The 16,068-nt window shown below is 31.8% G+C and overlaps 1 protein-coding gene across 3 annotated transcripts in view; it reads left to right on the top strand.

Moving 5' to 3' along the window:
- The window catches only part of LOC141448466 (lachesin-like), a 187,170-nt gene that overhangs the window by 53,718 nt on the left and 117,384 nt on the right, over window positions 1–16,068 (top strand). The gene's annotated exons all lie outside the window — the stretch shown is intronic.

Genomic DNA, 16,068 nt, shown 5'->3' with positions numbered 1-16,068 from the left:
AATAAAATAATGCTATTAACAGCTGATTAGCTAGTCCCGACTTGACTGACAGGAATGAGTAACAGAGAGAATAACCGCGAAGTTTATGATTTTTGAGAGCAAGGTCCGATCTAAGCTACAGCGGTAAGAAGTAGCATGGAAAAAATTGAAAAGAAAAACTCTTAAAAAAAAGCCCTAGCTAGTAAATTTTAGAAAATGGTTGATATAGCTATGCTGAAAGGTGAAATTGGGTTCGATTCCCTGCCTAAGGCTTCTACTTAAACGGTTTATTAGTAGGATGGAGGAAAATATAGTGAACTGCCTCCGGGGGCCAATACCTATCCCTGGATGGATATTAAAGACCTCGCCTAAAATAGACTTTCCTTTTTTACATACCAATACAACTCTCCTATATTTAAAGTTTAAAAAAAAAGTACCTTCAGGTGTTGTGTATGTGTGTGTGAGAGAGAGAGAGAGCAATACAGGAATTTTCAGGTTATTTAAAGACTCTAAATGAGAGAAGACAGCCAGCAAGGAGGTGGAGGTGAAGAAAAGCGTTTATGCCTGAATGAACTTGCAAGGGGCGGAGGAGCGAGGTTGTTCGGACGATTTAGTTTGATCAGTGTGCGGCCGCTCATATCTAACCCCGCATAAATATCGGTTCTGGCTCCTACACATATATCTTACACATATATTTTGCCATTCTTTCTGGACAATAAATTTAGCAAAAAGAAAAAAAATAATTCAAAATCTTACTTTACTAAAGTTTACACATCAAAACCCATTTATAAGTATTAAATTCACAACATGAGGCAAAAATAAATAAAACCATTTTTACAGTTCTTAAATGTAGTCCCATCAAAAAAACTTTTAGGAATTGAATGATTTAAAATTTAAACTGGAAACGAGCGAAACGCGAGACGTCCTGCAATGCTATTAAGAGTAACCCCAATCAAATTATTCAGGTAGCGTAACTTTTATAGATATGAATCATATTAATATTCAAATAATACATTACTATTGCATGTAACATATATCTCAAATTTTTTTTATCATAAAAGTATTGTGTATTGGATGTTTCTCATAAAATAATAAAAATGCTTAATTTTTTATATTTATGCAAATATCCATTTCAAACTAATAAAACTAAAATTCAATACACTTTATGTCATGGTATTACCGTCTGCCTTAGCTCGGAAAGATAGGAGAATATTAAATAACAGAATTGAACTTTTAAAATGAATCACAAGAAACAAAATGTAAATAAATAAACGAGATAACAAAAGTAATGTACGTTGTGATTAAGGCAAGTGGCACAGTTCTCAATGTGTCCCTAAAATCTTTGTAAATAGCTGCGGTTCAGACCTTAGACAGGCCGAGTGTCCATGTCGATTAAAACTGGCCTCTTCCACTAATTGTAACAGGAGTAAGGAACACATAGTTACTACATGAAATGTGATCTCTCGCAAAGAGAAGATTATACCTAAAAAACGTTTGTTTAGAAAATCCTTGACATTGTAACTCGAACAAGTGCTTTTAAACAAAAAAAATCTCTTGGCTGGAAGTTCGTTATGTAACTTAATATAACCATAAATTTTGTTAAATTTAGTTATTTCATTCTGTATACTAAATTAAAATGCTGTCATTGCAATACTAAATCTTGCCTTAATACTGTGTAAATAACATTTATACAGCTACATTATTACAAAGCTGTCTCGTACATTAGAATATTAATGGACTTTGTTAAGCTGCAAATAATTAATTTGGTTTTAATGCCAGTTGTTAGCCAATCATATAATTAAAATAATTATTTGATTCTTAATTCTCAATGAATTTCTTTTGCTGAAAATATTCTGAATGACTTTGCCAAGCACAATTCTTTAGAACAGAATTCTTTACTTACCTATTTATTTTTATTATCTGCCAAACTCATTACGTTTTGGTCCTGAGCCACCAAAGAATACTTACCAAACCTAGTTAGAACGTCATCCAGACAGGATCACACTTTCTGGAATTAATGTTCGTAGGATTGGTAGCCAGTGGCCTGGATGGCCGACAAATAATTCTTCGGAATCTATTATTCTTATAATAGTAGTAGCACAAATGAGTTACAACTAGCTCTGTCAATGCTGCAGCCAGTTTTCCTTAGATCTCCAGAATTAGCGCCGTAAACTCTGCTCCCCTTCTGACATCTAAGGACCTCACACAGCCATAAGCCTAATTACTTAATTAGTAATTAATTTACTAAATGAGTGTTCAGTAATTACTTAATTATTTGAGGTAATTCATTAATTTTCATTTTAATGAAAGGCACTGCAGCCTGAAACCTCCTTTGTATATATATTTGTACAACTGTTTTTAAATTGTAAATAAACTTTTTCAATTCAATTCAATCCATTTTAAAGCTATTTAAAAGACATGTCATCTAAATATCCTAAACATATTATCAGAAACAATTGATTGTGTTGAAATTTAAATCTTTACTTTAAAACAAACAGAAGAAGCTGAATATATAAATATCTAATTTATTGATAGTGTTTCATTATTTTTATTACTCTTTAAATAATAGAAAATCGTTACAGCAAGAGTAAAGAATCCTGTTAAATAATTCAAAAAGGGCCAGGAGGTCCTTAAGGCAATCTCTTTGGAGAGTTAAAGAGGATAAGAACTAAAGGAAATGAAGGAAAGAACTAACAGACTCCAACTAATATTTCTAATGGTGTCCCCAAACCTCGTTTCTCCGGCTTTTATTCAAATATATTAAATGGTTATCATTTATGTCTAGAAGAAAAAAAAGGAAAATGTAAAAGTGAAGTTATAAATTGATTGGATGGAACGATGGCCAAAATTTTAATTACTAACTTCCATAATATGAAGTGACTTTAATTCTTTTGATTAGCTAAGGCAAAGTTTTTATTCCATGATGAAGACAGCGTGAAAGTTTTGTAACATTATTTATGACATCATAAAATGGATTACTGGAGGCAAGCTATATTGAGCAGTAATTCTGAACTTATTCCTACAAGCTACTATGGGAGAAGTGATACTCCTGCCAGATTTCTGAAATTCGCTCTTTAGGAATTTAGTTCTGAAGATTTGAAAAAGAAAAAAAAGTTCTTTTAAAGTGGCATCAATTTAAATAATTTAAAAATCTTATGTTAAAACTCACGTAACTTTCTCTTATTGTATTCCTTTCAACCTCCAATTCTTTACTAAATGTTAGTAGGGCTTAAATTCATTAATTCTTTTGAGGCAGAAATTTTCAATCATTCCGCAGTTATCTCATCCTTGAAATCCTGCGACAAAGAAAGAAGCTAATATACATTTATATTTTGTGGATTTATCTACAAAAATTTAAAAGATAATTATCGTATTTTTACTTTATATAAGTGTCTTAATAAACGCAACAGATTTAATATCACTTTAGCATTGATTAAACCGACCAGAGTTTAAGAAAAAATAATTATAGTGGTTAGTATAAATTTGTTTTTTAAATTAACATACGAACTTTCGGCGGGAGAACCAGGCATTAACAATACTGGGGTCAAAACTTCTGGTAAATACAAAGATCGAAATTCTACCGACTGTAATATTTCTAAATTCGAAAAAACCATAGTATCGTAAAACGAGCTGATCGAATTCACAATGTTCGGTCTTCTTATTTTACTTAAAAGTGTACATACACAAAGAAGTTAGAGGGAGTGAGTGAGTGATCTCAAAAGCATTTCTAGAGAAAAGTGGATTTCAAAAATTTTACTTCCAGTAGAGGAGAAAATGAGATAAAACATTTATGCTCAGTCTGGCTGAGTGTGGTTAAAATATCTCAAATATTGCAAGCAGTAAAGCGAGACTCTGTACAAAAAGCATCGTCAAGCGTCTCTAAGCGAAGTAAAAACGTTTCTCTATCTCATCTAAAAAGCGGGAGTGCAAGATATCAAGAAGTGTTCTGCGTTCCAAGCGAAGCACAAGCTAGCCCTAGCCGCACAAAGTGAATAGTTTAGCTTCTTTAAACAAGCACCTCAGAGATCGTCAGTTGCGCCCCGATACTCGTCTATTCACACAAATATTCTGCTTTAGCTATAATTCTCTCAAAAACAGTTTTTTAACAATGGAAGTAAAAACTGTGTAAACAATACTAAGAAATTATCACGAGTATTAGTTTTATATCTATTAATTTGTCCAAAGAATGGGAAGAGATATACAATAAATAAGTAAAACAGACAATAGATGGTGAATAAAACCATAAGTTAAGGCCAAAAGATGGATGAATTTTCAAACAGAAAACAGGAGACTCCCATATCGCCAGCAACTGATTGCAGTGCCCCCTATCCTCCACTAACTCACTTAAATAGTTTCAAGGCTTTCCTCTTCACTGGTGACAAATTGCCCTTTAATGGTAGCCAGCCACATCAAACAGAGCTTTTAAATTAAACTGATTGAAAAAAAAGAAGAAAGAACTCCTTATTTGAATCTTGAAACCAAGTTTTTTTCTGTTGCAACACTCAACTTGAAAATAGAAGATTTATTACAGTAACGGTGATTTACTCACATTCAATTTATATTTTGACATTGATCAGAGTTATCTCATGGAAAACCAACGGTTTCTCGCAAAAAAATAAAAATACTGTAAACTCACTGAATTTAACAATCTACAGATAGTGGGATATAAAACTCACTTTATTGTAATCGTATTTACAAAAAATAAAAATTGTAACATTTGAAAAGTATGAATACTGACATGAATAACGATCGCCTGTCTGGAGTTTGTAGCTACTACTTTAAACGAAAAACATTTTTAAAGTTAAACAATCTATAATTTATTTTACAGAAATTCTGATTGGCCCAATTATATTTATTTAAGACGAAATTTTAGTTGAAAGTTTAAAATGTTTCCATAGTTGATCCTTGAAATTCTATACTGCAAAAAAATTCTTTATTTTTAGGACGGATGTTCCAAGTGAGCTAGCTCCATGTCTTCAGGGATCTTGCCCCTGTTGGTATCCAAGCCGATCATCTCCAACAATTAGGTATCTCACAGTTCAAGAGGATCTGCAGAGAAAATGATAACTTAAAATTTTAGTCTAGTTAACCGAATGCTGTGGCAGATTCAATCATCATCCGTAAGATGCAAAATATTACAATAATTGCGGGGAGTCAAAGGGGCTCTACGCGGTCATCTATTTCGATTGAGATTGGCAATAATATTGACGTAAAATGAGAAATTCTAATAGATTCCAATAAAGACACGGTTTACACCAAGCTTTCGACTTGGCAGTAAAATACTGGATTTTAATAAACCATAAATAAGTAAATTAATAAATAAATTAATTAATTAATAATAAATAATTTAATAAATTTTTGTTAAGTATTATCAGTTGAATTCAATGCATTTGACCAATTTTTTCCCAAAGATAGATTCCATCCACAATGGAGTGTAATTCTGGAATGTGTGCTCATCTACATCATCTAAGGCTTCGTTCACCTCTTCATTTGACTCAAAACATTTTCTTTCTATAAATTCTTTAGATTTAGCAATAGACTGAAGTCCATAGGCATACAAATCTGGTGAAAAGGGTAGATTCAATATTCTAATGATTAGTGCTTCATTCAAACATTTTGGCTTTTTAAGAGATTTGCATTATAGTAATTTCAACCTAATTGAAAAGATTTTTAGTTATTTTGATTGAAATCCAGTTCTCTTCCAATGAATTTTTTTTCCCCCAGGGGACATCACGAATGATTATTTGCGATGAAAGCTTAAAACCGGAAAATAGATACAATCGCAATACTTTTCCTGCCAGTAAAAAAAGAATGAAAACCAAATTTAGAATGAAAGTGGAAAACCTTTTTTAAAACATATGGAAACAAAAAAATTCAAGAGTGAGATTTGATAGATACTTTTAAAATAGCAAAGCCATTTCCATCGGCTAAATATATTTTACATGACTCATACATTTCATTAAGAAATAAAATTAGTAAAATCCTTCTAAATTTATATTTTTCTTTTATTCGGTGGACAGCTGCAACTACGCTTTTTGGAGAACTTTCAAACATTGAAAGATTACAACCGATATTAAGCCATATTAAAAAACACATTAAATTGCTCCCTTAAATTAACTAAGACAAAACCGAAAGTAATTAAGAAATAGTTTATATACTGTGACTAATTTTGTAATGAAGTTACACTCATACAATTTTTCCTTAAAAAACTTAAGACGTGAAACCTAAAGCTTTCTAAAAATTAAAGCTTGAGAGATCATACAGCAAAAGCCTAGATCATACTCATTTGTTATGGATGAGGAGTGTTTTTCTCGCAGACAAACTAACAGGGGCCAACCCAAAGGAATTTTCCCAAGGATGGGTAGTATAGCCTTCTCCCCAAATAGGACTTCTACATAACCCGGACATGAAGAAGCCTTAGGAGGAAAGGAATCTATCTACATGAATTCAACAAAAATAGCATAATGCCGCTCAAGTCCCTGAGATCATCAATTGCATCGAACTTGACTACTAACTGTTCTTCACTGTCTATGAATGTGTAAGAGAATAGCTGATATGATTCTAAGTAGAGCATTGTAGATGGTAAATTATTTCAGTTTGTTGATGCAGAAGCATTTGTTCAAAAAGTTTATTACATTCTAATGGAAAATTTACTTTCACTAACTCTGTATAATTAATTTTAATTTACTTCTTTTTAATCGTAAAATGTTAATTTCGTAATTGTTAATTTAATCGTAATTTTTTATTTGTTAAATACTATTATCTTTTATTGATTATTACTTTTTGTTTGTTTGGAGGGACGGTAATGCCAAATACTCAAAAGATTGATTCTGGCTCTCTAAATGCCAAAGTTTGTTATGTTGTTGTGTCTAGTTAATGTTATGCCACATTGATAAACGTTACAAAACTCTTCTTACAATTTAAATATTTTTTTAGAACAATATAACTCGACTGTTCCAAACAAAACTAAGAACAGAACCGTATTAAAACGTTTTCTGTAATTATTGTATATTAAAAAGGGTTGGAAAAATTTAGTTTTCCCTCTCAGGAAAAAATAATAATTACAGTTAATGCTCCCAGCCATTCCCTTGATCCTTGAGTGTTTCTAATTAGTGTTCTATCCAGTATACAGTCTTACTCTGTTACCCTTTGCAGAGCCCTGCCACTGCATTCTGCAGCTCCTTTTTTTTCATACTGAGTCAGAATGGTTATTAATATAATAACTTCCGCTTTTTAAAGCCTATAGCAAATTAAATTATACAAACATCAACTAGACTAATGATACAGATTAAGTTAATACTTTTACTTATACATAATTATGATAACGAATTAGGATTTATCAATCATCAACTTTTATAATCGCAGGAAATCTAAAGATAAAAAAGATTATTCTACTTTTTTTGTCAGTTTTTCTGATTACTCATTACACTGCAATTTGAAATGTTTCAAATTTAATTTAAAGATATACTGTTAGGTGAGCAGGCAAGGCATACGCTTCAAGTACCCGGAGTACCGTGGCATAAATTGTGCATACCGTAGCATTATTGCACCGGTCCGCTGCACTGGACGCTGGAATGTCCAAAAAGGAGGCAATTAAAACAAGATCTCAACAAGGAGGAATGTACGGCCCACTTGAAACACTGCTCAGCCCAAAGTGATATTCCTTTCAAATTTCTAAATTTAAAGAAAAATTAAATTAAACCAGGTTACTAAATGTTTTGTGCTTTCTTTGTTTTTTTTTATGTTCTTTGTTGTCATTATTGTAGATCCTCTTTGTTCCCCAGTAAAAATTAGGATTTAACCTCGGAATGGAAGTTAATAAGCTATAAATACTTGTATAAATCTTTGTTTTGGCATTTTATAAGTTGGCTCAAAAGGGTCATAGAATCTCGAGTACGCGTCACCGGAAATCAGTGGTCAAAGGTCACGAAAATAGTTGTTTTTTTTGGGTAAATATCTCGTTTCCTTTACCGTAAATGACATTTAAAGTTATTACAAAAATTGTAGAGCATAAAATTCTCTTCAAATTTGGTTCTATGCAATTTTGCATTCAATTAACAGTTCTGGAGATGGAGCGCAAAGAGTGGGAGGCGTTTAGCCGTATCTATAGTAACGTTAGGTCTACTGCGTAATTCCGTACATATTACGTTTTATAAAGATACAAAAATATTATAATTATTAACAAACTATAGTTACTAGCTCAATATTGCACCTATTTATTTTGGGGGTAATTGGCAAATTACCTATACAAATAAAAATGTAAAAAATATTCGTTTGTTCAAAATCTCAAATCTTCGAAAGTTTTTCACCGATTGCTTTGAAATTTGGACATCACGTAGCATTCGAATACGGGCGTATTTTTATATACCTATTATATAAATGTCACACCAGTCACAGGTAAAGAATGTATATAGCCCTGAATCCACCCGCTAAAATGTTCACTGCTTTTGCAAAATGACGGGTTTACGTAAACACTGCTGTATTCGGAATTGACTACGTATTGCACATGAAACGCGATTAGAAAATCATTTCAAGGAAGCAAACGAGGACAGCGAGTCGACGAACAACATGGCATATTTAAAGAAACTACCTTTTAGGCTGACTGTGCACCGTGCATACTAATCAAGATGAATGCTTCTTTCTTAAATAAGCCCTGTCCAACGTCTTACAGCAATTAAGAATTTGGATAAGCATGTACGATTATATTTCGTATTATAATAAAATAATACAATGTTAGAAACAGGTCAATGAATACAATGTATACACAATAGGCCGGCTAGACTCGCAAGTAGAGGTCACAAATAGAAAAACATACAAAATCATCACTAATTTTGATTAGATTTCCTCAATTTCGAATTCGAACAGAGTATTTATGTGACCAGCGTGTATTATACACACAAGGTCGCCTAGTTTTGGATGTAGAGGTTCAGAAAAAAGGGAAAAAATATAAAATCTTCATTAGTTTTGCTGATATTTCCTTAATTTCTGTTTCTAACATTGTGCGTTAATGCCAGGCGTACATTATACACATTAGGTCGGCTAGTTTTGGAAGTAGAGCGTTAGAAATAAGTGGAAAATACTAAATCTATCTTAGTTTTGCTGGTATTTCCTTAATTTCTGTTTCTAACATTGTGCATTAATGCCAGGCGTACATTATACACATTAGGTCGGCTAGTTTTGAAAGTAGAGCGTTAGGAATAAGTGGAAAATACTAAATCTATCTTAGTTTTGCTGGTATTTCCTTAATTTCTGTTTCTAACATTGTGCATTAATGCCAGGCGTACATTATACACATTAGGTCGGCTAGTTTTGAAAGTAGAGCGTTAGAAATAAGTGAAAAATACTAAATCTATCTTAGTTTGGCTGGTATTTCCTTAATTTCTGTTTCTAACATTGTGCATTAATGCCAGGCGTACATTATACACATTAGGTCGGCTAGTTTTGGAAGTAGAGCGATAGGAATAAGTGAAAAATACTAAATCTATCTTAGTTTGGCTGGTATTTCCTTAATTTCTGTTTCTAACATTGTGCATTAATGCCAGGCGTACATTATACACATTAGGTCGGCTAGTTTTGGAAGTAGAGCGTTAGAAATAAGTGAAAAATACTAAATCTATCTTAGTTTGGCTGGTATTTCCTTAATTTCTGTTTCTAACATTGTGCATTAATGCCAGGCGTACATTATACACATTAGGTCGGCTAGTTTTCGAAGTAGAGCGTTAGAAAGAAGTTGAAAATACTAAATCTATCTTAGTTTTGCTGGTATTTCCTTAATTTCTGTTCCTGACGTTGTACTTTAATGCCAGGCGTGTATTATTCACACAAAGTCGGCTAGTTTTGGAAGTAGAGGTTCAGAAAAAAGTAAAAAAATACAAAATCTTCACAAGTTTAGCTGGAATTTCCATATTTTCTGTTTCTAATGTTCTGCTTTATTGCTAAGCGTATATTATATACATTAAGTTGGCTATTTTTGGATCCAGTAGTTCAGAAATTAGGGAAAAACAGAAAATCTTCATTATTTTTTCTGGAATTTCCTTACTTTCGTTTTCGAACTCTGTAGTTTTATACCAAGCGTGTATTATACAAATTTGGTCTGCTGGTTTTACGACCTCTTACAACGATGTATAGAGGATCAGAAAGTAGGGAAAAATACAAAATCTTTCTTAGTTTTTCTGGAATTTCCTTATTTTCTGTTTCTAACATTGTATTTTTACGCTATTTTTGGAAGTAGTAGATCAGAAAATAAGGAAATTATAGTTCTTTTGATTACACAGTGGCTACTAGACAATTTATTAAGAGAAAAATACAAAATATTACTTTGTTTTATTTTTAAACCATAAATTTTTTTTAATTGTGTATACTAATTAAAAGGTAACTTGACCAAGAAAACCTTGGGAAAAAGCGCCAAATTCAGAAAATAAGTAATAAGACAAGATCTTTCAAAGCAATAAAATCGGTAAAGCATTTTGCAGTTACTTAGATATTAATACTCTTTAAGAATTATAAAGACTAAATTGGAAACCTCCAAAAAAAAAAAGTTAACAATTTGACCTGACTGAATTCCTCCACTAAATATAACTACTGCTATATATGGTAGATATATAATGGAGAAAATTAGAGTGAAAAAGATTTACAAATTACTCTTTTAATAGAAAAAGCATCTCTCCGTTCCAGTTTAGCCATTTCAGTTCGCTGAATGTGAGGAGTTGCCACTCATTTATTTATGTCAAAGCCAATGAAGAATTTAGGCCAATATTGTGACTAACCCCTTTTCAATAATCTTCTCTTTTCGGTTCACTTGTCTTTTGCCTCATCAAAATCACATCCCAGGAAAGTTTATTGATAAAAGTAGCCAAAAAACATTTTAACATTCGAATTTCGCAAACAAAGGAAAGAGATAAAAATAAAAGTGTTAAACTAATTCAAAGTTGGTTGATTATTAAAGAAAAAAAAGTTTGTAAATTTCTTTATAGTGTTTACATTTGTTTGTATTGTGTTTTTTCAAATTATTTCTTCCTCTTCTACGATGAAGTGGAACATATCGAAAAGGTACCTGAAGTAAAACTGGATTGTACCGAAGGTAACATTTGTCAAAAATTTATGAAACCCATTTTTCCCAAAATAAAAAGACCTTTGAAATGAGAAAAATATTTTTAGCTGTTCTTTCTAAATGAATTGCGAAGTTTCTTTGAAAACCAAATAACTTAAAATGAAAAAAACGCAGGTCTAACTATTATCTTGTAAGATATTCCTTTATTATTACGTGGCCGGGAAAGATAGCTGTCATTCTGAACAAAAACTAATTATATATTTATACGAAGAGAAGGTGCATTAATTGGAATAGTAGATTTTAGTTTAACGCATTTTTTTTAGAGTGGCAGAGTAGAGCTTTGTTTACTAATGAATCTCAACTGAAGAAGATGTACCCGATTGATTATCTCTCGTGAAGTAACCTTAGGGTGCTGCTGCCCCGTAAAATCGTCTGTAGACATTGGCCACAAAATAGACATCGTTTCACTTACGTAAGTTTTCTTCTTCCTCTGTCTTGCAATATTAATAATAGTTTCACTTTAATTTCTTCGATCATTTTTGGTACTGGACGCTTGGAGATAGTGATGTACTATTGCAATTTACTGTCTAAGAAACGTTTCAGAAAAAAGTTCAAGTGAGCAACTGGTTATCTGAAGATGGCTGAACGAAGCAGGTTCATGATAATGGGTCCTGCCACAGGTTCTAGTTCTAACCTAGACTGTCATCTACTAAATATTTTCTTCAAATCTGAGTGGAAAGGTAACGACTTCAAGCGTCTTACTATCACACATTGGTCTCAATTTTCCAGTTGGTACCTTGTATATTGTGTTTCAGGAGTGGATGGCCTCACACAATTAATAATTATGCAGTGCAAAGATGCTGATTGGGGTTCCGCCCAGAAGTGTGGGGTAGTGAAATGTTGTTGGATCTTACACGTTTCTCAAAGAAACCAGGTTGGATCTATCCTTGTTCTCTTAGCATGCATCTTTCTGGTAATGAAATTTACGCAAGATCCCTTTAGTACAGTCTTTGAATCAGAAGAAGAAATTCATCAATCTCTTGACGGATTGTTTAGGATTAAGGAAATTAGGATTAGGATTTGTGATTGAAATAGGACGTTTTTAAGGAACATGGATTGTTTGTTTGGTTTGAGCGGACTCTTCAGAAAGTTTTACGAGAATTTAGTCAAAATCAATACTAAAGTTCTGGACCCTTTATGTCGTTTTTCTTTGAGTACATAGGGATTTTTTTTGTAAACTAAGGAATTAGATTTCACGATATTCCAATATAAAAACAATGAACAAATTTAACGATAAGGTGCAAGATGATCGTATTAGAGAATATTTTCGAATAGCGGAACACCCCCGGTGAGAGTCATTTGTAAACAAAGAGTAATAGGAGAAGACTACCTCCCATGATTCTGTAGAATATTTAATTTATACTAGGAAGGGTTAGAGAGGGATCAAGGCGAGAGTAGTTACCAAGCTGGGAGGTGTTAGAGGGGCGGTCGACCCAGACACCCAGGTCTGCGGTTTACTTTGCCGCACGTAATCTGTTTGGGCCAGGACCTTCCTCTATACTAACTTTCCACCTCTCTAATTTTCTTCCTTTAATTCTCTTTTTTTAAGTTAAGGCTGCTGATACAAAAGAAAGGCTTAAAATCAACAAGAGGAGGTTTCTCCTAATATTTTAAAAAAATAATAATAAAACTGAGTTAAATTAAAAATTCAAATTCCTGCAGAATCTAATCTTTGCATCACTTTTTTTGTTTTAAATATTAACTTTGCTCAATTTAGGCCAGTAATAATGTTATTGTATAATCTAACTTAGCAGAATCATTCTATCTGTTGTTAGCATCTAAATACAAATCTATATGTAAGAAAATATTGAGAAAATTGCAAAAAATTTCGAATTTGAAAAGAATCAAGATTACAAGAAAAGTAAAGAGTATTGAGTTTTTGGAATTTTTTCTAAGAAGTTACATCAATTATTATTTCTTATGAGCATTATAAGTGATGTTTCAAATATTTGTTGGAACCACTACAGGGAGTAAAACATTCTAAATCCTTTATACCAACGGTTGAATCGACATTAACCCTAAAATCTGTCAATTTAATTCTTTTATTTACAGAATACGTAATCATTTGAAGAAATTTATCACCATAATTGTTGTTATAACTGGAGTAAGAGGATGTTATGAAAGTGTTCAGACGGGTGTCTAGTCAATAGTCAAGATAATTTACATGAGATGACACAATCTATGAGTGGCGTGCTAAGAGCATAAATGGCAATAGCGTGAAATATGGGGCTCTTGGTAAGATCTAGGCATGATTGCGGTCCTATAATCGAGGAATATATAAAAGATAATGAAGATTTTTTTTTTGAAATAATGAAAACGACCAGATAAGTTTTTTGCGTACATCATAGTAAGTGATTTTAAAGTAATTTTGTTGAGGCTATTCTGATGTGAAGATAAGAAAAAACGTTTTTTATAATTCTTCCCCAAGTCTATACTAGTTTGTTAGGAAACTAGTTGAAGAAGAAAGAGGTAACTAGTCTGTCTAGCCAGACTAGAGGAGAGGGAGACTTTATAAGTTGTACACTTCCTTCTTTCTTATTTTACGTCCACGATGACAACTAGCAACTGAAAAGAACTAAACCTCCTGGTAAAGAAGTGTGCATTTTCTGAAGGTAATTTCTGGCTACCGAAAGAAACGTCGACAAAGTGTGGAGCAGATCTGGTAGAAGAGCCACCAGGTGCCGGTAATGTTCTTTCACAGCCACCGACTTCTCTCCCTAGCTCAATATCACCGTACTTGCTCATCTTTCTTCTCATTCTACAAGATAAGGCTTTTTGCAGCATCATTATAAATTGTAGCAGATGCTGAGCTGGCTGTAGAGAACACACTGTGATGCATTCGGTAGCGGGCTAGCCTACTAATTTCAGCAGTAATTACTTGCATAAACCAAGATTATGTTAAAAGGAAGATCCGATTTATAACAAAAAAACAAAATTATATTAATAATTTAAATTAGTGGTTACGTAACTTTCAGAAACTTAATTTCTCGAAAAGTTTAATGTTTAACATACTCGTATTTAATCATATTTAAATCAGGTCTGTTTAATTTAACTTTTACTGTCTTCTCAACGGTACTCAGAACGGCAACTCAGAAATCTTGACTGAAAAGAGTTTACTTCTAATAAATACAGAAAAACTTCTGACGAATTTAACGGAATAACTTAACGATATACCTAAATAAAAATTGTCAATAGCTTGATTAAAATATGTATTAAAATGTTTTAGGTAATTTCTAGCAAAGTTTTCACCAACTTAAAGCTAATATCCAAACTTGAACTTTCTAAGTTTTTTTTTTTTTTTTGGAAATTGATTTTGGAGATTTTGTTAAAGGACTAAAAGAACAAGTAAGCTTCCTCTCTAATAAAATAAGGCAATTTCAGTCAGCGTACTGAACGATCATCTACTTAATATTGAACTATATTTGTCAATAATATTAACAGCTATAAGAGAAACTAGTTTGACTGTTTCACACTAATTTCATAAAATTACTTCTTATGTACCACCAAACACAGAACAATAAGAATTTCCCGGTTATTTAGTTACATAATAAAGAAGAACAAGGCAAATTTAAAATATTTATATAGCAAGAAAACCCTAAAAATCAAATTATGAATTTAGAAAATTAATTAAAAACAATATTACAAACTAAAGTGTAATCAGAGATTGAGATAAAGTTTCCTGTAAACACAGACTCCTGAAGTTTAATTAATTCTGTAAATGAGTTTACTTAACGGATATAATGACGAACTATGTTTACTTCAATTTAACACAAATTCTAAAGGCTTTTCTCAAACTTATGTTTTATTATAACAACGTTTAAATTAAAAAATAAATAAATAAATCCTTAAAATTTAATAATATAGATACCATGATGAACTTTAAATTAGGACCAAATGGAAAACTAACTTGAATTTAATTAAAAAAGAATTTAAGGCAACTATCTAAATTTTATTGAAAGTTTTCATTGCCACTCTAAGCTGGAAAGCCAAATTTGAGAACTTTGGATCACAGATTTTATAATATCAGTTCGAACATGCAAATATTGCTAAGTCAGTACATGAGCATGTTTGAGCATGCCTTGAGTATCTGTTCGGCCTAAATTCGGTATTAAAAATTTGAAAAGATAGCAATACTTTCTATTAATAGTAAGATGGAAAAGAGAAAGTTCTAATTTCGGTTCAAAACACGTTCTTTCAGGATTTACTCCAGATTTTAGTTTGTATTTCTTATTCTTTATTTCTAGAATTACAGCATTGGTATGGAATGAATTATTAACAGACATTATAATAATTTTATTAATGGCTGAAGTTCTATAGAAAAACCTCTTTAATATAAATATAATATAGTAATTCTGATGGGTTGCAATAAAAAAGAGGATAGTCATGAATAACAATTATTCTGGCTTTGGATAGGCTGGCTGTTCCCTATCTCCGAGAAAAGGGCTTTATTTGAGAGGATCTAAACGATCTAATAAATCTAAAATTTGTTACCATAAACAGCTATTAAAATTAAGATATTTACACTAAATGTAGCATGAAGGTACTTAGATCGTGCTAAATACAGCGAATTAGTTGTTCACTGTATGTTTAATAAATAATTAAGCACGGTGTAGGGGTAATATATAATATATGATCTAGATAATTAGATTAAGGAGAGCCAAGTTGGCAATTTCTGTTTGCTCAAATTACCTTGAGTTATGAACACTAAAACAGGCCATAGTTTCTGGCGTGATTTACCATATAGTCCATCATTTCGAGGGCCACTTGCCTTCTGCTAATGCTAACCGAATTTATCTTCATCTCGCTTCCAGCCAACTGTGCTGCAATTTGTTTTAGAATACAAAATTAAATAGAGGTAAAAAAATTAAAATTAATTTAAAAAAAAAAATGAACAAATATTTTGACTTCCTACCAGTACAATTCTCAATTTTCTTTATAACGAATTTTTGATTCAACTTAAATTTTTTAAAATTTATGTA

The sequence above is a fragment of the Rhodnius prolixus genome, unplaced genomic scaffold, assembly GCF_049639745.1.
Source record: "Rhodnius prolixus isolate KJV_2025 unplaced genomic scaffold, Rpr scaffold_37, whole genome shotgun sequence".
Lineage (NCBI taxonomy): Eukaryota > Metazoa > Arthropoda > Insecta > Hemiptera > Reduviidae > Rhodnius > Rhodnius prolixus.
This window is presented reverse-complemented; position numbering and strand designations above follow the sequence as displayed.